Source organism: Hippocampus comes, unplaced genomic scaffold (assembly GCF_001891065.2).
Source record: "Hippocampus comes isolate QL1 unplaced genomic scaffold, H_comes_QL1_v1.1 scaffold335, whole genome shotgun sequence".
NCBI classification, from domain to species: Eukaryota; Metazoa; Chordata; class Actinopteri; order Syngnathiformes; family Syngnathidae; genus Hippocampus; species Hippocampus comes.
Window position 1 is genome coordinate 486,435 of NW_017805823.1, and position 22,713 is coordinate 509,147.

Here is a 22,713-nt window from a genome sequence, read left to right on the forward strand (position 1 = left end):
TAGAAAGACCACTGTGGTGTGTAAACATTTCTAACGATTGAGAAGAGATGAGCTTCACCGATTCCAGAGTAAATATTTTTTAATCCATAACAACCTTATAAATATGCATGCATATCCCGAGAAGTATGGTGACTGAATCTGAAATTTAATTACTGTACATTTACACAGATATACATTGACACTAATTAGACAAGGAGACCTGTAGTCTCCCAGTGGAATGGTGAAATACACACCGACTAATTATATCAATTTTTTTTTCAATGCTGTATGTGCTAGAGTGGAACTGTGACGGTTGAGTTTGTGTTTATAATTATTATAGTTTGAAGGACCACTCCGCTCTTCTCCCACACCTGAGTTGTCTGTTTTTGGTGATGCACAGACAACTGACTGAGTTACCTTAATTTCAACTGTGTTATGTTCTTCTTATGACTGCAAAATAGTTGAATCTGACTGAATCAACAATATCTTTGCTGGTTGGGCCCAAGTACTGCCCTCCATTTTGCCTCTAGTGAGTCAAGATGAAATTGGTCATCACAATCTGGAACAATCACTGAACCCACTCTTATAACTGTCCGTGCTTTAAACCACATCAAAACACATTGAAAGCCCTTCACTTATTTACCTGACACACAATAAATGGGTTTGATATGACTTTTTCATGGGGGCAGCCATTTCCATTAGGATAGTGAAAAAGTTGTCTATTAATCTTCTGTATACAGCCAATGTAGTTGCACTAATTATTTATTGAAGTGAAGGGATTTCATTTCTGATAGACAGTAAGGTTCAGCCAAGGTAGTCGGAAAGCCTAATTGACGAAAAATACATACGCCACATGCACACACAGCATGACAAGCAATTCAGTCCTTGCTTAATTAGCCTGGCTAGCTAGTTTTATTCACACACACACACACACACACACACACACACACACACACACACACACACACACACACACACAGGTGAAGTATTGTCATCTTACTCAGTGGACTTGATGACGTGGCTGTAATTCAGCCTCACAGCACCATAAGTCATTTTCGTAATGCCAGCATGCTAGTGCAAAGCACTAGCTAATGTTACTGAATCACTTTGATGAATAACAGCAGAATAAAAATGGCTCTAATGTGATCTTGGCTCATTGTCGCCCGGGTGTGATAAGCCCCTAGCAAACATGATGAAGGCTCGGCTCAGTTTTCAGCAGGCGCAATCGGCAATTACATAACGCTCGTGTAATTTTAACAAAGTTACATTGTAATCTCTATCATTGCTTCATTACAAATTAGTGTAATGTGCGGATATTCATTTATTTAAATGATTTCAAATGTGAGAGCCAATTCTCAGAAACATTTAGCCGGATGTATGAAAGATAATCTACTGCCGTTAGTATCTGTCTTTTCATTGTGATATTCTTTTCAATATGAAACTGGCGCGGAAAGAGAACATTCAGAGCTTCTCTGCATTTTGATGTGCTGCTACTTCACAACAAGAAGCAGTCAGCAGGATTTACTTTTTGTTTTTTTAATGAAACACTCAAATTAACGCATGTTTTTTTGCATTACTTTTGCTAATTTTAATATCTCAAATGTAGGTTTTTGTCTCTTATTTAAAAATGTTTTTTTTTTCTAGGAATTAACACGAATAATAATTGAGGTATTCACTTGAGTATGTGGTGTCCTCCCAATGGTGAATCAGCGCAAGCAGATACAAGCTTGGCTCAAATAGTCTGTTGCGAACATTGATTTCCCATTTTGTAGAACAACGTCTCTAATTGTATTGGAGGGTGTAAGGATATCCCCGTCACACACATCTTTCCATACAGAATACAGAGTAGACAGACTTGTTCCAGTGATTTCATGTTGTCACACCTTGTGTGTCAATTACATGGTCGTCATCATTAGCTGAAGGCAACACGAGATTGGGTGGTCGATACTTGGACCGGTACAAGAGCCTCTCATCTTCTGCTCAGAAGCTGCGTCTTACTTTACCTGGTTGCTGTGTGAAGTCAATAACACATTTGTTGGAAGCTGGCTCGGACCACCTCCTCTTGGTTCATCATTGGTATATTAGCATACGTTTGTCCTTTATTGACCCGATAGGACTTCTGCATGATTCACAACGCTTTCCCTTTTTGAAAGAAGAAAAAAATTCTCTCCATCTGCTATGTTGGCATCTCACAACCAACATAACACACATAACAGTAGCCCAACAACTGGCAGCAAATTTGTCCCACTGAGGTTTTGTCCACAATTATGCCTGGAGATGTGATGACCCAGTTTGAAGCGAGCGATAACTGACTTGAAAGAAATTGGGATTTTGTTTTTTTTTTGGGGGGGGGTGGTGTGCATGGCCATAGAAATATTCAAATGATGAAACATTAATAATGCAATATTTTTGCAGTTTATTGGGAGGTCCATGCTAATGACTTAACTGGGTAAATAATTGTACAAAACTGTTGCCCATCAGTTACCCGTGTATATTTCAGCTCTCATTAACAGAAAGGAGCTGTCTCACTCCATACATAAAGCTATTTGTCAGACATACGATAAGATTGTAACCCAAACAATTATTATTATTATTGTTATTATTATTAGTGAAGGGTACAATTGATTAATTCATCAGTTAAAAAAATCAGTTGTGGAAAGTTGATTTTTGATTGTTCACATTTCAAAGCAATTGAGGCAAAATCAAGTGCCACACTGTTTCATTCAGCAAAACAGCCGTTCATTCAGTTTTAACTAGTGACTTTCTGAAGAAAAAAAGCCTCGGAGCATTGTTTTGTTTTATTCAACATATTGATGTTCTCAGATATCACATCTTGATTTTAATCTTTGATTTTATCCTTCTCATGGTTGTCTCTATTTGCCATTAATACTGCCCTCCAAAACGCAGCCATTCACTATGTAAACATTACATCCACATACTAACACGAACATTCCTAAGGCAGCAGCAAATCCTACTTTAAGTTTTTCACTTTTTGTGGGGTGTTCAGGTGCAAATTAACTGCAAAGAAATGAGGGGTTACTAGATACCATACATACTATGTTTTTAAAGGATAAGAATTGAACATGCTATGCTTGTCATTAAGAAACAAAACATGTTTGGTCTATATTTTTTTAATGCTGGAATGGATTATCAACATTTTTATTCATTTTAATTGGGAATGATGATTTGATATAAACGTGTTTTTGAGTTATGTGCGTGGTCGAGGAGCAAATTAAGCGCATTTCTCAAGGCACCACAATATATTTTGTAGTGTTAAAGGTGTCTAATAGTTGACTGTTGCAAAACAATTTTGTCCTGTTCTATACAAGGTTGCCATCGGCCAGTGATGGTATCGACGCGATTGCTGAGCTCTCTCTTCCATTTGAATTTTAGAATTTCAGGTCAAGGCCCATGGTTCGCTCAGAAAACATTACTTGAAGTAAGCTTGAAAAATGATTGCTGCTGTTTAGAAGCAGTGGAATGTCTTTGATTATGTGCTCAAACCTGATGGGTCCATTATGGGCGAATGTGGCAGCGTGTTATTCCCTTTAATCTTGAGTGATTCTTTCAGACAGACTGCATAAATGCCTCTCAAACTGGGAGGGAAAACATTTTTTTTTTTTTTATATGCTGTAAGAGGTATCTCACCTAACAATTTCAAACGGAGCTGTTATTTCTTTAGTGATAAGCATGGCTAAATCAATGTTTAGAGCAAAAAGAATTTCTCCGAGGCTCCGTAATTATCATTGCTGGATGAAAAAACAAAACAAAACAAAGTTTTCACTGAAGACAGCTGCCTTTTCAGTTTTCTGAAATGTCAAGATTGCCGCCGGTCTGTGATGGATTTGGGTCTCAGGTGATTACATTTGCAGTGGCTCCATGTTGTAAACAGGAGACGAGGGATTACTTTGTGTCTGTCTGTGGCAGGCAGGAAACCTGTCAGCATGCGTGTGGCTTTCAAGGACCTGCTCCACCCTAGAATCTCCTTCTGAGGCTCGGAACAATTTTAATCACCTCTGATAATGGCTTTTAGCAAGCAGAGGGTGGGGACATACAAACCAATCAAGTGAAGAACACGTCCTCGCTTCGCTCACTTTTTACTTTGCATAGGAACTCCCACGGGTCATGTTCAAAGACCTTGGTGAGGTGGAAAATAAAGTGACACCACCCCCTTTTGTGCTATACTGTATATCAATTGCTTGAACATGAATAGCGTATGACTGAATTTGCCTGAAGTCATTGCCCGGTGTTAATTTACATGCAGGTGGAATGTCTTGGCATCTGATTGACTGAAAGTTTGTGCATGTAAAAATGGGCGCAAACTCGATTGAGCAAGAAAACTTGGATAGGGAGCTGTGGAAAGTGGCATGCTAACGGGCAACAACCAGGTTTGCATCTGCAAAACAGGCAGAATTGCTTTGCAGTTCATTTTGCATATGCTGGAGAAGTATACGCAAATCAACAATTGAAGCACGCGCAAGGTGATTGATCAAACCTGAGATAAATTGACACGACTCATTTTGAGTCCCTCAGTTACGAGTCTGAAAGGCAAATACGAGCCACACAAGTGGTGCCCACATAGCGTGGACACAATGTGGCAAGGAGAACTTTTCCACTCATGTTAACATTTTTGAAATTCCAACACAAATTAGCTTGACATGTCGTCTTTTCCGAAATACAATTTTGGAGCTACCGAATGAGCTGACTTGGAGCCCGTCACAAGAATGATTTATGTCGTGTCAGCTCTAACAATACTCCTTGCAACTCTACATCTGGTTTCAGACCACCATCAGGACTTTTGGGGCTGACTCAGGTTTGAAAAACGTTACGTAGGATGGTTTGTTCATCAAATCAGCACAAACTCGGGCGAGTTAAATCCAAAAAAGCATGGCTTTTATAAAATACTGACTTTGCCCAAAATTATCCAAGTGATCAATTTCATATTTGTTTGCCTCACTGCCAATTCCATCACTTTAAAATTTGTTTTGCACTTGCAGTGCAATTTTAAATCGGATTTCAACTTAGACTCGCGTGATTATAGGGGTGGGCACCTCCGGTCCTGAAGAGCCGCTCCCTTGCAAGTTTTAGATATTTCCTCTCCTTCAACACACCCGATTCAAATGATCAAGATTGTGATCAGGCTTCTGCAGAGCTTGCCGATAAGCTGATCATTTGAATCAGGTGTGTTGGAGGAGAGAAAGCTCTAAAACATGCAGGATAGCGGCTCTCGAAGACCGCAGTTGCGCACCCCCTGCGTTATTCTGACGTCATGCCACTTGTCAAAGCTGCAATAACCTCTTTTCGCTGAGACATAATCATTCTTTTATTTTCGTGGGAAAAACAACAAGAATGAGATGGAAGATTTTGGAAACATGAATATTTCATATGGAAGAATAAAAATTAAACCCCTGAGGGTCCTGCTGTTTGACATCTCTGCTTGAATAATTTGTGCCTTATTGTTTTCATTGTTGTTTTTTTTTCTGGCTTGGGATTTTCTCACAAGCATTCTCGAATATTCGGTACCTCAATCAAGGATATTTTTCAATTAGCAGGAACTAGCCCAAAAGCCTAAAGGCATGACATTTTATGCTGAGGATGACCATGGGCTGTGATGGAATTCAATTTTATGCCGATGCAGAACCTTTTTTTTTTCTTTTTTACTTTTTAAGAAGCATTGCATAGACCTTGGCGGATATTTATGTATCTGGAGTGTCCTCTGGCTCACTATTGTTCACTTGAGGCAGAAGAGAATGGTTACAAGTCGGGCTAAGGCCAAACAAAAAAAAATTTCAGCAGAGGGTCGGTAGGTCGGACAAAGTTTCCCGCTCCGGACTCGGGGGGCCGGGGCATGCCGCCGCCTCCGCCGCCATCCTCCTCCGCCCTCGGTTTTTACTCGGCCCGTGGTGTTCATCAAATAGTTCGCTGAATTTTTTTGATACATCAATGGATGCTATTTTCTTAACATTACGGTGCGAGAATGAGACTCTAACACAGAAAACGCGGTTTAAACTGTCGTCGGAGATCGCGGCCGCCGCCATGTTTCAATGTTATTGACAGACGACAGGGCAAAGGACACACAAGCTCAACGTGAATATCGCGAGAGTTTGCACCGATGTAAACCCTTGACACAAAAATGTAGAGGGTTGTTTGAAAAAAAAAATGCCGACCGTAAATTTTTTTTTCGACGAAGAAATTCTCGGTCGGTCGGGTTACCGGAAACACACGACTTTTTTTTTCTACGCCTAAGCACAAATTGGTGGTGATTCGCTTGGGCGTGGAAAAGTAAGCGTCAAATCATGATTGCTCGACTCGGATCAGAACAAATCTTACAGTCTTGGTGTTTGTGCTGTCAAGTCAATGGGGCGCTCAATATGTGTGACCATAGGCGGTTTTATAAGGTGGCAAGGGGTGGCAGCTGCCCCCTTTTACCAAATGTCTTGCCACCCCAGTTGCTACCCCTATCATTGGCAATGACTCTAGCAATACTAAATTGAACATTTTATTGTAAATGTTCCAGTACACAACTATCATGATGACAGTTGGGGCGAACCACAATTTTTGCGATCATACAACGGCTTGGGAAGTTATTAGGTTACGGGCCGTGTGTACTTAGACTTGCTTGGCTTACTCTTTGAGACAAGCAGTGCGGCGCTTGCCGCAATGCCCCCCTGAAGGCTCGCGAGTCATGCCGCCTCTATTGCAGTGAGGGAGGGATGCAGATGAGGCGGTGGGCTGATAGGCTAACATTTCCCCCGATTGAAATTTGCATGATTGACTTGCAAAAAGTAAACCAGGATCTGAATGCGTAACCTTGCATAGTTGAAAGAATCAAAGAACTAACCTAACTCATTACCCTTGTGCTCACCTTGTCGTCTTATTGCTCCGTTAAATTCGAGTGGGTAATCTTTGACAAAAGGCTCTTGCTTTTTATGCAGATGACATGCAGAGTATTTTTGAACCGTGCCGACTGTGGTGGATAACAAATTGTTTGTTTTGGGGCTTTGACAGTGTGAATATGTAAATATTTCAGAGAGGCGAAGGAAGGATGGGATTGAAGAAAGACAGGCAGAGATAATGCTGCTCATTTGCAGTCAAGCCTTGATGTGACGATGCGCGCTGCTTACGTCAAAAGTTTTCATCCGGTTTAGCCTAATCTAAACACTTGTCATCTTCACTTATAATGTCGTACAACACCCAAATAGCCAAAGACTACGGAAACCAACTTCCTTTTTATATTTAATTTGATCTATAAAACAAAGACCATGACTTCAGTCACACTATTTAAAATTCTGCCTGAAATATTTGGCATCTTAGGAGCTTTTCCAAAGTGTACTGGAATTCAAATTCAGTCTTGACAGATTGAAATTGACGTGGGAAGCCATGCGGCATCGGATGAAAATGTGATCAGTTTAGCAAACTGCCAGGATGAAGTGTGAGCTGCCTCTAGAAATCTAAACCAACTTGTCAATGAGCAATAGTGATGATGGACTGGATGCACTGTCAGCAACTTCCAGTTTGCACCAACAAATATCGTAACGAATGCCATGTCTCGTGTCGCCACCTTAATATACTCTACATACAAGTGAATGCGGAAGAACCGCTCGTTTTTTAAAAACATTTTTGTCATTTATATTTTTATTTATGTGGTTGCACAATAGAAACTAGAATAGTACTTGGTCGATTGAGCAAAAGTGAAGCCAGAGGCTAGTTTCTGGCTCATGAAGCATAACATTATGCAATAGACAGGACTCCAACATTTGCGTTTTTTGGGCAAGAGAATAGCGGGAGCAGTTCAAAATAAAGTAACAGTCACTAAATGAAGTCATCGCCACATTTGTACAGTCTCTGAATAGGAAACAGAATTTAGGGTATTTCACCATACTGCATGACGTTTGATGGAAATCAGATTTGCCTAATTCTGTTAACCAACCAATGCTCAGTGATTGAACCAAATACTGCTTGTCCTTGCTCTTTTGAGCTAGTAGGATGTCAAAAACAAACAATAAAAAAAAAAAATCACATTCGCAAACATCACATGAAGTCGCCATATGCAGTCTGAATTTCCCTTAGAGTGAAGCAAGGCTTATTCTTAGATGACCATAACCGCAATGTCCAGAAACAAGATGTCATGAGAACTGTTCATGCTTCATCTAAAAGGCCAGTCATCTGGGGTTGCTCTGGCATCTGGTTGGTTTCCTTCCCACGGGCTCTGTGGGCCCAGATAAGCAGCAGAAAAATGGATGGTTTGCAATACACCGAGCCAGCGCCGCGCCCCTGCTTGTTCAAGAATTCTACGCATTGAAACTGTTCTTGGGTAGCTTTGATCAATCAAATCCTAAGGTTATGCTCCATGTTGCTCTGGCATCCACTTCTCCCCTGTCGTGTTCATGGTCTCAAATCAGACTAATTTTGGAGGTGACCCGCTGCTCCTGAGATTAAGTTATGTATCATTCTCTTAATCTTTGCTGACAAGTATATGTGGGAGCCACGGCACACTTCTGCACCATGTCATCGACTAACAGATGGCATAAATCATTCTTTTAAACGCTGCATTAAGTATTAATCATTCTCTGTGCTGTCACTGTCACGCAGCTCGGTGAGCCATGGTGGGGTGCAAAGTGTGATTAATGGAGGGGAAGATATCAGGACCCACTTTGTTAGACCACGCCCCCTTTACCTAGCTTTGGTTATTGGCTTTGACTGGAAGACTTGCTCCTCTACGACAATGTTGTTGGACAAGAGGCCCATATATGATTCACCTCCTTGTTACAGAAAAACTCTGCTGTCTCATTTGGTAAGGATAAAGCCGTAAATTGGATGTTCTATTATTATTTGTAGAGTGTGACATTGCATTTCATTGGAGTTTTTAGGGAGGCAGGTGTCTGTTGCTTGTTATTTTGATTTAAAACCAAATGCGGAGGGAGAAAGCATCACAGTCAACCTCAGCTTACTGTCTTTCCATGTAAGCGGTTATCAATTTTATGTACGTATGGAGCCCATCCCAGCTGACTTTGACCGAAAGGTGAACTTCGCCCTGAACTAGTCGGCAGTCAGTTGCAGGACACTTAAAAAGACAAGAAACCATTTCCACTCACATTCACACTGTCACTGAGTGGGAACTAAACCCACGCAAACCTGCACACAAGTCAGGCGAGTGTACGCTACACCATAAGCGACTCATTTAAAACATTACACAAAGATGAAAACACACATCTCTAACATTTCAGTAAGTTAAAATATCTTACTTTAAGGCCGCCGCACACTGAGCGATGTGGCAGAACTCCCCTCTACACTTGCTCATCGTGTGGGGTTCTGCCACAGGATTACAAGAGTGGCTGAGTCTTGGCCATTGGTTTTACGGCGATTCAGAATATCAATCGGAGTTGCACGAAGTTGATAATGTCACAATATAGTCATCAAAATGCATGGAAGATTTCACGCAGGCGAAAAATCTATTTCTGGTTTATGAGTGAGTGAGACAGAGCCGCTCACCACGTGCCACCAAGTGATTGAAATACATTTTTTGTGTTTTACCACAATAGCTTACAATATTTCTTAATTTCATATGTATGTTTGGATGGAATAAAAAAAGGCTGTGCTATATACATACGTGAGTGGTGTACATACCGCGCCGGTTACATTCAAATGAATTGGAGCAAGCCATCTCTTAATGGATTAAAAAAAAGTGATATGACACAACAATATTGTATGAGGATCTTCAGAACACAATACAACCTTTTAGAGTTGAAATCGCAACGAGTCCTTATGCTAAATCGCCAAATGGGCATGAATGAGTGGCCAACTGTCATTTTTCACGTTGATCGGATTCGGAAGGATCGCACAGTGTGCGGTGGCCCCAAGTCTTTATTTATATACAGTGAAACTCCTCTACAACGAAACCTACATGGGCGAAAATACCCCCTACTGTGAAAAAAATCTTCATGCATTAACACCAAGAACGTTGCATTGCTAAAATGGCTACAAAACGGACCTTTGGGTGTCAAGCAGCTTAGACAAGAGCTCTGACGCTGGAAGAGAGGGTAAAAGTGATCAAAATGAAAGACGGAGGAAGCAAAATAAAAGACATTATCCAAGAAATTGATGTAAGTGAAAGTGAATGCTGATCGTAAATTTCGCAATTTCTTTCCCTTTTTTTCTTTCTACACTGACGATATGAAGTGTCAAATAAGTGTATGCTCATACTTATGCACTATTGGAATAAAAATAAAGAGTACACATGCGTTTGTGTGTGCGTGTGTGTGTGTTTACATCTGAGATCAAATTTGCTACAGTGAAAAACCCCCTGTTGTGAAAAAGCTGCAAACATGATTTCGTTGTAGAGGAGTTTCACTGTAGTTGACATACCGCCTTTTTGACAAAACAATGCTGGACACTTATTGTCCATCTGACTTCCCAGTTGCAGGAAGACTCCTCCTGATTGTTTTACATCAAATTTGCAGTGTAAAAATAACCTTTGGTGTTTGCTCCAGGGTTAATGCTCCGCACAGTCTTTTGCCACCCTTTCCCCTCGGTGCCCGCGCTTCATGCCGGCACTCTTAATGTGACGTTGATACAAAGTGATAGACCACTGGCGCTCTGCCGACATCCCTGTTGAGCGTCCTCTGCGTCTACGCTCCAATTTACTGCCTTTGCATTCCATTTGCTTAGCTTCAGGCTTGCGAGCCCTCACCCCCAATGACAGCCCTCCGCCTCCGCGCTCGCCCTCCGCTGTCCCTCTGCTTCTGCGGCGCTGCTGCAGTTGCCGCTGGGATACGGGACCAAGGGCTGCAGCTGATCTGGTTTGGCGATTTGTGTGAAGCGAGATACAGTGCATAATTATGTTGTCAGAGGACATCATGATGGAAATGTCTCAGTTGCAGACATCACTTTGAAATGCGGCGTCCTTCAAAGTTGCCGCTCTTCCCCCGCTTTTAAGTCATCCAATTTGTGCCTGTTTGTCTCCGAAAAGCTCCCGTTGGTGAGATTTCTGTTTTGCGAGGAATATAATCATAATGAGATGCTATTTTTAATACTTCCGAAATTCAAGGTTTTATGCTGAAGCCCCAAATATGCATGTTTAAGCAAATTAATGTGATGTTAAGGCAAACTTTTTATGTCACACACTCAGACTTGAGTAATTAACCTTGAGAGATAACCCAGTTTGTGAACTTTTTGAATTCGTGTCACTCTTGCTTTTAATATGAATGATGTGAAGATCCCCATTCACATTTTCCAAAACTCTCTATGTTGTGTTCTTAACATATTTTGCATGACTATTTGTTTTTTTTTCTTTTTTTCCTTAAAAGGGAACAATTCTGTGCTCTGTGATTAGTCTGCCAGAACCAGTTGCAATTTCCATATTTTTTGTGTCTGGCCAGTAGCCTTAAAATAAGTGTTTTCTTTTCCCAAGGTGATGACAAATACTCCCAAGATTTCACATATAATTGGGTATTGAAGGAAGGACACCACCAAGACATAAACTGTTAAGGAGAAACACAATGGATGAGTGCTGCATTTGTTTCTGGTAGCCTCGATTAACACGTGCATTCAGAGTGTAATTGAAATGTCAGTACATCCCAGCTCAAACACAATGCAATGTCATTAATAGAATTGTTAAATATATTCCATCCTGTATGCCAGCCAGATACAAGCAGTAAACATGAAATGTACCAGTAGGGAACTTCTCACATATGTTGTCATGGAAGGTTTCAGCAAAAGATATGTCATAAAATAAGTGTTATTAAAAACTAGAGAGAAATGCCAGTTCTCTGGTATTTCCACTTTTAATCTTCCCAGTATGTGGCATAAAAGTACTTGGTCCTTGATTAAGACCCTCTACTTGTTTTATTTTAGCTGTGCTGAGAGGTTGTCAAAGTCATCGCACGAGAAAGCAAATGGCTCCTCAGTGTCAGCATGTTATGGTTGAAATGTGGTTTAAAAGTCATCTCGAAATTTATGGTTGATTTGTGCATACGTGATTCGAATCACAAATTGTAGAAAATATGGTGAGAGAGTGATCCTTTCGCTCAACAGTTTGCAGAGCTTCTCGTTTATTTTCTTTTATGCTCTGGAAATGTTATGTGATGACCCACAAGGGACATTCACCAGAAACCTATAAAAAAAGACATGAAAAGGTTGAAGGAGAGTAGCTTGCTGCTTGCTGTGTCAACAGGCAGGTTTGTGTGTCGAGAAAATGAGACATGGCTTGCCTTTGTCTCCTTGTCATTTACCGCATCTCCACAGTATCCTTATTAACATTAAAGGTAAAAAAAGAGTGCATTAAAAATCAAATTACCATAATTTCCGGACTATAAGCCGCTACTTTTGTCACACGCTTTCAACCCTGCGGCTTGTTTTACGATGCGGACTGTTTAAAGATTTTTCCAACGGCCACCAGGGAGCGCTCGAGCAGAAAAGGTAACAATGAGACGCGATCATATGTCACAGTGAAAACAACCGGCCAGGGGAGGGCGCACCTGTGTTTTGAGCTGGACTGCAATCCGAAAGCTGTGTGGCTGGGTCTATGACAGACTTGACCAAACACAAAATAATTTTTACGAAGGCTTTATTCCTGACTGAACATAGAAAATGTACAGTATTAATATAATAAAAGACTGAGATATGTCAAATGGGACGAACAAATAGAAAAGTATACAAAAATAGACAACAGTAGTGGCTTGTGAGCACTTTCCGGCATGTTATATGTGCCCGATACATGTGGAAAACAACTAATCTCCCCTGCTTCACGGCTGTTCACACAACCCATCATGCGACACCGTTCAAACTCCCAAACGACGATATTTTACTCGTAATATCAGCTGTGTTACAATTCCTACAGAGTGTATGGCTTGTTTATAACAGCCCTCCAATATGGCCGCCGGTAGTGCATTGTGGTTAATTGCTAAAAAGACGGAGCCCTCTATTGCAGATACATCAGGTCTGAATAAGCACTGCTCAGCATTCGTCTCATTTCACTTCCTGGTCCAAGTCTCACGAGATTTCCCACGAGATTATCCAGCGCTCCTTTCAAAGTGACAGTGCTCCATTTGTTAAACGAGGCAGCATTCACTCCAACAGTCATAGTATTATTCCCCTGGTTACATATGCCAAAAGAAAGCCTCCCAAAAGACATTGTCGTGAAAATTGACATGAAAGCGCGGATGGTAGAAAGCCCAATGAAGGAATGGTTGACCAACTATTATGGCAAGCGAGGATTTTTTCATTTTAAAACAAAGCATTACTTGATAGGGGCCGGTGCCTTTTTTTTTAACCCCCATGTGAGTGTTGTTTTACTGCCGCAGTGAAAGAAAAGTTAAGGTTTGTTATTAAATGTTGAAACCTCTTTCTGTGGACCATCTTCTTTGCAGATATCTCAGGTTACAATATGGGCACCTGCGGCTTATAGACAGGTGTGAAATGTGCGTGTACAAAATTAAATGTAGTGGGTGCAGCTTCTAATCAGGTGCGCTCTATAGTCCAGAAATTATGGTAAGACAAATAATTTAATAGTCTCTTTTAGTCTGATATTCTTTTCCTGTTCAATATTCTTCCAATGCGTAGGTTATATCTCATTGAGAGGCGAATGCTTGTCTGAGTAGCAAAACTTGGATTCGTCAACTTTTGTGACGAATGTTGGCGAAATTCAGGGGGGCACCTCTGTCAATCGCGATATTTTGCAACTTTCACTGTCCAAGATGGACTTCAATAATATGGAAATTAATTCTTATGTGTAACTCATCAAGTCAACACACACACAAACTTTCAGGTTGGTACAAGCCTGCCAGCTTTGTCTTCAAAATTTCTCTTGCACAAACTGCTTGACCTCTCTCTTGCTTTTCATGTCCTTTCACTCATGCAGACCTATGGTACTCCTCATTGCCATTTGTTGGCCCTTGTTTCCCCTGGCATGATGAGCAATGTGCTGAGTCGGTGCAGATATCTCACTGAGTGGCGAATGATTATGAATGATACACACAACAACCAAGTAAAACCGTTTACAAACATTTTTGCAACCTTTGATGAACCGTGACGAAATCCAAAATTTGCTACGTTGACAAAAAATTAACCCCCCAAAAAAATGCATTTTACCTGGGGTCACAATTGCCCCAGGGGGCCTGCTCCACTATTTGAGAAGGACTGGGTGAAAGAGAAATGTACTGGAATTGACTGGGCTTTTTCATACCTATTGTGAAACAGAATTGGCCTTTGAAAGGTGCTAAAGCCTTTCACAATCACGATCAAAAGTCTTTTCAGCAGCATTTCTGGCCTCTGGAAAATGATCCCTCTTTTAAACTGTCACATGGCATAGAGACCTCTGATTGTACTTACAAAATGTGCACGGTTGACTTTTCCCACCCAAAGATATTCTCTGAATAGCAAAAAAATGTCAAACGTTTTCCTCTTGACATAAGTTGAAAGGTTGCACGCTATTAATATTTGTGCAAGTATCTGAGTAATGAAGATACTGTGAACTTTACAAAATAAATGCCTGACCGTTAAAATTCACTGATTCCATAAGTTGCTCCCATACATTTATTTGCTTCTCTTGTACTCTGGGTTTAGGCTATCTCATATTTTGAATTCAAGTTAAGACCGAAAAAACAAGATGTAATAAGACAATATTTCATCGACATGAGGTGCTTCATCTTTGCATGGTATGCTCCAACTTGAGTTGAGATAAAGCCAGTTCAGCCCGATAAAGAAGTCACGGCTCAGCGCGTAAGTGGAATTGTTGCATGCCTGTCGCGCTCCCAATCACTTCAGCGCTCGCTTCTCAGCAAGGCTGTGCTAACAGCCATTTGTGGCTTTGGAACCTCAAAACCTCTGCACAACTCCCACTACGGTGTCTGGATAATGGTGGTGAGGGTGGTCAGCTAGACAGCTTTTTTTTTTTTTTTTTTTTTTTTTAACGTGGTCAGTTCTCATATAAACGAGTCATTAGCCATGGGGCGATATTTGTCTTGTCCTGCTGGGTGAGTAATATTTAAGGCCAAGATGTTAAATTCTGCACATTAACAGGTGTTCTATAAAATGGGCATGTGTTAAAAAAAAATAATTACAAGACTACTCGTAATCTCTACCAATAAAAAAGAAACCTCTATTTCTCCTTGTTTACCCTCTTGACCTCTGTTAAAACTTTGCTACATCCAGCACCATTTTTTTTTTATATATATAAGGGAGAAAGGTTGATACTCAATCAATAGCAATACGTTTTCCTGTTATCCAGGAGTCTTGCCTTGTAATCCATTCAAAGAGAAAATGATTGAAGTGAGCTCAGATCAGGTTGAATGAATGGCCCTCAAACCTTCACCCTGCAGTTGGAGGCAGTAGTCATCATCTTCTCGAGCCGATGCTTTCAAGAGCCCAACGAAACCGTTCCTTGCATTCCTCGGAAGTTTTCACGTCGCATTTGCTTCATTCAGAGTTCTCTCCAATGTGCTGGCCTGCAGTTAAACAGTTTTCAATCCTGCATTTCCGTTCCGTTTAACACTAACTCAAAGCAAATAAATAAAATCGCTTTCTCACCAGGCTGCTGTGCTGCTTGTCAATCAGAGGCGGATCCTAACACTGTTATCGGCCACATTCGAGCATTACCAACCAAACGCTCCAGCATACCGCACTGCCGGCTCGTCACAACAGCAGATGCCTACCACCTGGTTTCTTATCAAATGTGTTGCTTTGTATTGTTCTTTATACATCTGCACGCTGATGTACTTATTCTGGAGTGGGGCATTTCTTAGGTAATGACCGTTTAATTGTGAGCCTGAGCAAAAGAGGAGAGTTGAGGGGTGAAAAGGTCGCGGCTGCTTTGTTTTTACATGATCACAATGGAACTTTTGTGCAAGGCCATTCTTCGTGTCTGCCCTCCCCCCCACAAAAGCTTGTGCTGTTCAACTCTTCATAGAATTCCATGAAATTTTGTTACATCACCTTTTTGAATATAATTGAATAGGTCTGAGTCTAAGTAAGTTCTGCTGTATAACAACCAATGATGTACAATTTGCTGTGAAGTGGCTATTTATACTTTTCACGGACATATGATATGTATGGGTCCAAACAAAGGGGATAAAATGGAAATGTAGCTTAGTCTGTTTCAATTGAAGCCTGTCTAATCACCTCAAACAAGGCCTATTGTTCTCCCCTCCATCTCAGTGGGTCAAACATGGCCCTCTAATCCATTCCAATCCTCCCCTTTTGTCTTCTCACATACATCACATAGATGAGAGATGGGCTTTTGACTCAAATTTGTTCATCAACGTGAACATGGATGATAAATTGTCGAGGGGATGCTGAACATTTATTTTACTTTAACTGGATGAAAGAATCTCTGAATGTGCTGAACAATTCCAGTCTCACTTCGATGCTTGCCATCGGCGACTGTGTAGATGGAGCTAATCTTCTCACAGATGGCATCATGCTATTCCGACTGCAAACCAGTTGAGGTCGGATCAACTGTGCCCCTGCTGGTTGTAGCCCAGTAAAGTACTCCATTTTGTCTCAGTGGCATCAACAGACAATAAAGGGGAAAGCAAACCCTTTTTGTTTTCCTTTTTTTTTTTTTCTCACAATAGTATGTTCTATGCGCCCCGTCGAGATTCATCACAGCATTCAGATTAAAATTGGTTTTCAGGAATATGAATGAAGGAGAAAAATCCTCTCCATTTTTATTCAGGTCAGGGGGCGGCCATTTTGCCATTTGCTGTCGACCGAAAATGACATCACAAGTGCCTAAGGGCTCAGTCCAACGACCGTCATGGCTCATCTGCTTTCTCTGCGTTCGGTCATGTGACATCAACAAGCGAGTGGATGTTGCTGCTAATCCATATTCCACAAACTCAGTATTAATCAGAATATAATGTTTACATTAGCGGGGACAGAAAGAACATTATTTGACTTGACTTGCGCTTTTACAACGAATGAATCGATGCATAAAATTCATTGTAGTTAGATATGTGGCCTAACTTACGCATACTTGCAACCAAATGGGGAACATACTACTTGAACTATTCATCCGTCTGTCCTCCTGTTCATCTCAGAAGTGTTAGATGGGGTTGAAATCATTCTGTTCATCCAGAACATAAATCAGTAACAGTACCTCACAAGTGGTGACGTTAAAGCGAAATTGATTAGACCAAAGGGGTTTTCCTCCTTCTTGTTACTCCCTAAAGAATGGATGAAATAGGCGTTATGAAGAGGGGAGGTTATTTACCATGTCAGCTGGACATACCATGCTTATTTGTGGTGATCTTTCCTCGGACCGAGTGTGAAAGCAATCCTCATGTGTGTTTGCGGGATGTCTATTCCTATTTCTTGGCTTGTCCATCTTTGTCTGAGTGACAGCTTGTCTCCTGCTTTGGAGTGTGTGACACACATCAACATTTAATTCTTTGAGACAGCAGGACAGGTCCCCACGCTGCCACATGCATAAACGAACGAGCGCAAGGGGCGGCCACTTGGCAGCCACCGGGGTAAGACTGATGCAACACACCGCGCGACAGGACAGGTGGCAGCTGCACCAGGAAGCTGGCCGCACGAGGCCGAGGACCATGTGGCAATAAAGGGTTGCCCGGATGCCATGAGATAATCAGGTGGGCATTGACAGATGCCTGCTGCGTGCTGGGAAAACAGACAAAGAAGAGCTGTAATGTGGGCCCTCCAAATGTCAAACGCCGCTGAAGTTGTAGCATTAGAAATTGATTGTGGAAATGTTAAAGAGCAGATGTCAAACTCAAGGCCCTGTCGCAGATCGAAGACTGTGCCCGCTGACAACATGGAAGCGTCAATAAATAACAGTGTGCTGCGAAGTATCGTCAAAGGCTGTTGGAGCTCAAACTTCTTCAACTTTTGAAACAGATATACACACACACACACACACGCACACACACACACACACACACACACACACACACACACACACACACAGCAGGTTTGGAGAAATGTTGCTCAGTGGGAGACGTGAAAGAACATGGCCTAATGTAAAATGCTCAAAAATGGACAACATGAGCACGATTTTCACATTGTTTTGCACTAGACAAGTAAGTTCAGTAAACCCTCCACAGCTGAGTAATGTTGTCTCGAACTACTTCTCTATTCATGCAACAAGTGCTGCAGAGAAAGTTTTCTGCTTAGAGGGTGATGTGAAATATAGCCGGCGGGCATGCCTAAATCTTGATGTTGTTTTTCCTTGTCGAAAGTATACACATTATAAAGGATGTAGTTTTGTTACCTTCTGAGAGACAAAGTTGCCGGTGGAAGAAAAAGGCACCTTCCATTCATGCTACATTCAGCAACACTTTAGGCAACATTTTTGTGATTTTTTTTCTTTTTTTTTTTGAGGTTTTTATAACATATATTAAGGGTTGCGTTTAAGGGGACATTTCTATGAAGACCAATGTCTTTTATTTCAACACCACAAGTAAAGAAAAAAAATATTCTTCCATTGGAAACTGTTAATGCTGAAAAATATCTTGGTGAATTAAAAAAAAAAGATTTTAAGGCCATATTGCACTTCACAAAGATAATGCGCCCTATAATCCGGCGCAATGTACGGTCTGAAAAATCCGGTAGTTATTTGAAAGATGCTAGTGTGCTTTCAGTCTACTGTTGACGTGCCCTTGAGCATGGTATTGTCCCCACTCCCACAGCTCAAGTGCAGCGCAGTTTGACGATGAGCACTCTTCTTGCATTGTGTGTGTTTTGGTTTTATGTGTGGTATGCAGCACCAAAGATACATTAAGCAAAGTCTAACTTCAATTTCCCATTGAGATAGCATGCAAGCGGTATAATAAAATAAAATAATTTCCAAAGGCGAACATGTAGAAATACAAACAAAGCCTAGGCCGACTCGCATCCTGAAACGGATTATGTTTGGCCTGAGAGATTGCATTGTTGACTTGAGAGTTGAAACCACTGAAAGCATTTGCTTGTTTTATCGCAGATCGGCGGAATTCCTGCATGCTCGCTTACATCGTGGTTATTTAGATTGGCTGTTGTTCTAACATTGCCCCTCTGGACAGTTCGTGTGCACGGATCCTTCTGCAGTTGTTCATTTAACTCTTGTCAATTCCTGCTCATTGCCGCCTCCACCACTGCCTGTGGCTTTCTGATATTACAAGAGTAACTGTAGTCACATTACTAGACTGTAAAAAGTACAGTAACTTGAAATTGTGCAGATTTTGGGCTGGGCGTCACCGGTCACAAATTCTCGTATCTCTTAGCGAGGCTGAAATTCCAACGATTTGGACAGTTAAAGAATAGTTGCCTGTGAACTTGATAATCGTTTACTTGTCAATGAATCGATTAACCGTCACACCTCTGGTGCTCTCTAACACAAAACACTCCGTTCCACTGACCTCTCACCAAAAAGCAGACAATTTGTTTTAAAATAAATTGATGTCTAAAAAGCAACAGTGGTTTAATTCCTCAATATAATTCGATTTTGTGTCCCTTTCCATTTTCTGTATATATAAATGTAATATGTGCACAGATGAAAAGGCCAACTGCTCAGTGACAACAATAGTTTTTGTGATACGGTTATTGTCAGTGTTGAGTGATGCAAATGTACAGTATTTCCACTGTGAGTTGCGTGGGTATGCGGTAGAATTGCTTCGTGGGTGAGTGTCATCATGCACGTATGCTACTTTGGTACCTCTTTACTCTTCATAATATACAAATGAAATCCACTTTTGATTGCGCATATTTGTCATGCCCCACAATTAGTCACTTCTGTTTTTGACGCCATAGTGCAAAGTGTTCCTCGGAAAGCTGCAAAATTAAACTGCCAAAAAGGTGTTGTATCCAAGCAAATCAGTCTGTCTCGAGAAACAAATAGTGTCCCAGCAAATTGTTGATTAATAAAATAAAGAATTTGGTAATACGTTTCTGTGAGCTAGAGAAAAGAATATGCCGGCTTTGAAAAAATAAAGGCAGTCATTTCTATTGTGTGAATGAATTACCATACTTCATGCTTGTCAAAGCTGCGCTTTGCAGTCCTGACAAACTTCTGTTGTCCTTTCTTAGGTTAAAATGACCCCAAATCTTGGGCTTTTTTTTTTTGTGTTGATGCAGTCCTACATTACCCACTGAGCTTTGTTTAAGTCTTTTAAGATAGGATGAAGTTTCCTTTAGATTTTTGTACAAACTCAGAGGCATATTTTTCTCAAAAGTGGATCGAGTACAACACCATTTAGTACACTCTAGGCTGTTGTCTTATTTTGGTTCTCCTCTAGCTAATCGCAATGTGATAACCATCCATCCATCCAGTCTCTGAACTGCTTCGCCTCACAGGGGTCGTGGGATCCCACCAGGCTGCCCACAAAAGTATATGAATAAATATAAATAGAAAATATAAATATAAGCATATTAAAAATGGGTGAGTGGGGGTTGAGTCCAGGTTTTCAGGACCGTCTATTCAATAGCCTGACAGCAGTCGGTAGGAACGAGCGGCGGTACCTCTCAGCGCGGGTGTATCAGTCTCTGGCTGAAGGAGCTTACAGGGGTTTTAAATTACAATGTTGCTGTTCATGTAGCCCATTGATATATAAATAATAAGCACGCTGCTCTCTCTTTAAATAAGTGATGGCTTGGTAGTGATACCTTTCTTCTAACATGGTGCAACTTCATGCTGTGTTGCCCTGTCACTTAACCTTAAAGCATCTTAAGTGTGAGTCATAACTGATCCAGTAAAGCCTGTCAGTGTCTGTGCAGGTGCTAACATACAGTAAATATGATTTATGTCCAAAAACGGAGGGATGAAAATGGGAATGCGATTTTATTCTTCCAAAATGAATCCATCCATCCATTTTCGAATCCGCTTATCCTCACAAGGGTCGCGGGTGTGTTGGAGCCTATCCCAGCTGTCTTCGGACAGAAGGCGAGGTACACCCTAAACTGGTTGCCAGCCAATTGCAGGGCACACAGACACAAACAACCATTCGCGCTCACAGTCTCACCTAGGGACAATTTGGAGTGCCCAATCAACCTGCCATGCATGTTTTTGGAATGTGGGAGGAAACCGGAGTACCCAGAGAAAACCCACACAGGCCTGGGGAGAACATGCAAACTCCACACAGGAAGGCCGGAGCTGGATTTTTATTGTGTTTCCTGGAGTGGGGGTTCATGAACAAAACGGTCGAGGCACGTTTAAAATGGGCCACCGATCAAATGGGCCTCGGTTATAAATCAAATGTAATCAAACCGTGCCCTCACTGTCCTGATTATTAGCCGCTCACTCAGTCAGAAATCTGAATCTGCTGTTGGAAAGACTCATGAATTAAAACTAAGGGGGCTTTAAAATATTCACAGGTTCAGCAGAAGCAACTCCTCACTTCTGGTTGGATCCTTGGCTGGTGTGGAGAAAAGCTGACAGGATGTTGTTAAGATGTTTATGACATGATTATTATTATTATTTTTTTTGTAAATGTTCAAGGTTGTTGGTTAAATATCAGCCTGAGTATTTTCGCAACAAGTTATCAGTGCTGGCATCACAGGTCAACAAAGATCACTTCTTTTACTTCAGTCAGTGTGAGAAAGTAGATTCCGATCAGCGATGAGATACTTTATTAGTCTTGTGTTTGCTTAGAGTCATTTTTATTTATAAAGGTTTTAGAATTCTCTCCAACTAGCAAATTGTAGCTTCTGAATTAGTGACCCAAAAATGTAACTTAAAAGTGATGGTTTCCACATCACTTTAAAGTGAGGCATCTTCGTCTAGTGTTGATTTTTTGTTGTTATTTTGAGGTGAAATCAATTAGTGTGACTGGGCTCAATTTCCCTGACATTTTCAGAATGAGCCCAAGGCAGCGGAAAAACTGCATTTTGCAGAAACACCAGCTCAGCCAAATTGAATTGAATCCTTTTTAAAGGTGGGGAAATGACGTGCCCTTTGTGGTCTCTTTAATTACTCAGACCAAGTTTGGAAACACACATGTAACTGGAACAAAGTTGGGGAGCTCGAAAGCCTTTTTGTACAAACTCACTTCTCCGCCTTTTTTTTAGATTCTAAATATGGGTTGGTGAAATAGAAAGGCTCCAGGTGGTGGAATCGATGTTTGGCTGCCTCTGTGTTTAGTAGAATTGACAGGCAGCCGAGTGGCCAAGCTGCAATGGGATATGTGCTTTAGTGGGCTTGATAGGCACCGCTTGTTTTTCAGACGAGTCGAAATGCCGCATGGTCAAGTTGAGGAGTCAAATGCAAATGTTTCCGTCGGGCGTAAGTCACTTTCATCAATTAAAGCACAATGAAACTGCAATATTTTGAAGGTCCAATTCATGAATTGAACCACATTTTGGGAAATCATGAACATTAATTGGATAAAATAAAGTGGCACAAAATGATGCAATCAAGCCTTTATTATTATTGTACCTGATCTTTTATTGTGTTAACCTTCTGGCGTTTAATTTAACATTTTACATACCTTTACATTACATCTACAATTAATTACTCAGAAATTAAGAATTCAATTCTAGTATTTAATATTAAAAAAAAAGTTCTGATATCTGAACAAGTCTCGTAGCATTGACTAAGATAAACAACTGAGCAATTCAGGTGACATGGTGTGCACTACTTGGCTGCAAACAGCAGAGGCGCTGTTGAGGCGACATCCTCTTGTCCAACTCATGACAACTTGCGTGTGCTCAACATTGGCATCGAAACAGGAGGTCAGAGCATTTCGAGAGAGATACCCATCATTAAAAAAGGACAACATCACACTGTAAAACAACAATTAATCATCT

General features: G+C 41.0%; 1 protein-coding gene and 2 long non-coding RNA genes across 6 annotated transcripts in view; 2 read left to right on the top strand and 1 right to left on the bottom strand.

Annotated features, from left to right (window-relative positions):
- The window catches only part of ptprub (protein tyrosine phosphatase receptor type Ub), a 185,520-nt gene that overhangs the window by 20,039 nt on the left and 142,768 nt on the right, over nucleotides 1-22,713 (top strand). The window lies entirely within an intron of this gene.
- On the top strand, nucleotides 6,500-21,349 carry LOC109525672 (uncharacterized). The gene is made up of 3 exons (XR_002170192.1): nucleotides 6,500-6,622; nucleotides 18,558-18,563; nucleotides 21,340-21,349. It is a non-coding gene; the product is annotated as an uncharacterized LOC109525672 (long non-coding RNA).
- On the bottom strand, nucleotides 15,150-15,846 carry LOC109525673 (uncharacterized). Its single transcript, XR_002170193.1, has 2 exons — nucleotides 15,505-15,846; nucleotides 15,150-15,422 (listed from the first exon to the last, which is right to left on the bottom strand). It is a non-coding gene; the product is annotated as an uncharacterized LOC109525673 (long non-coding RNA).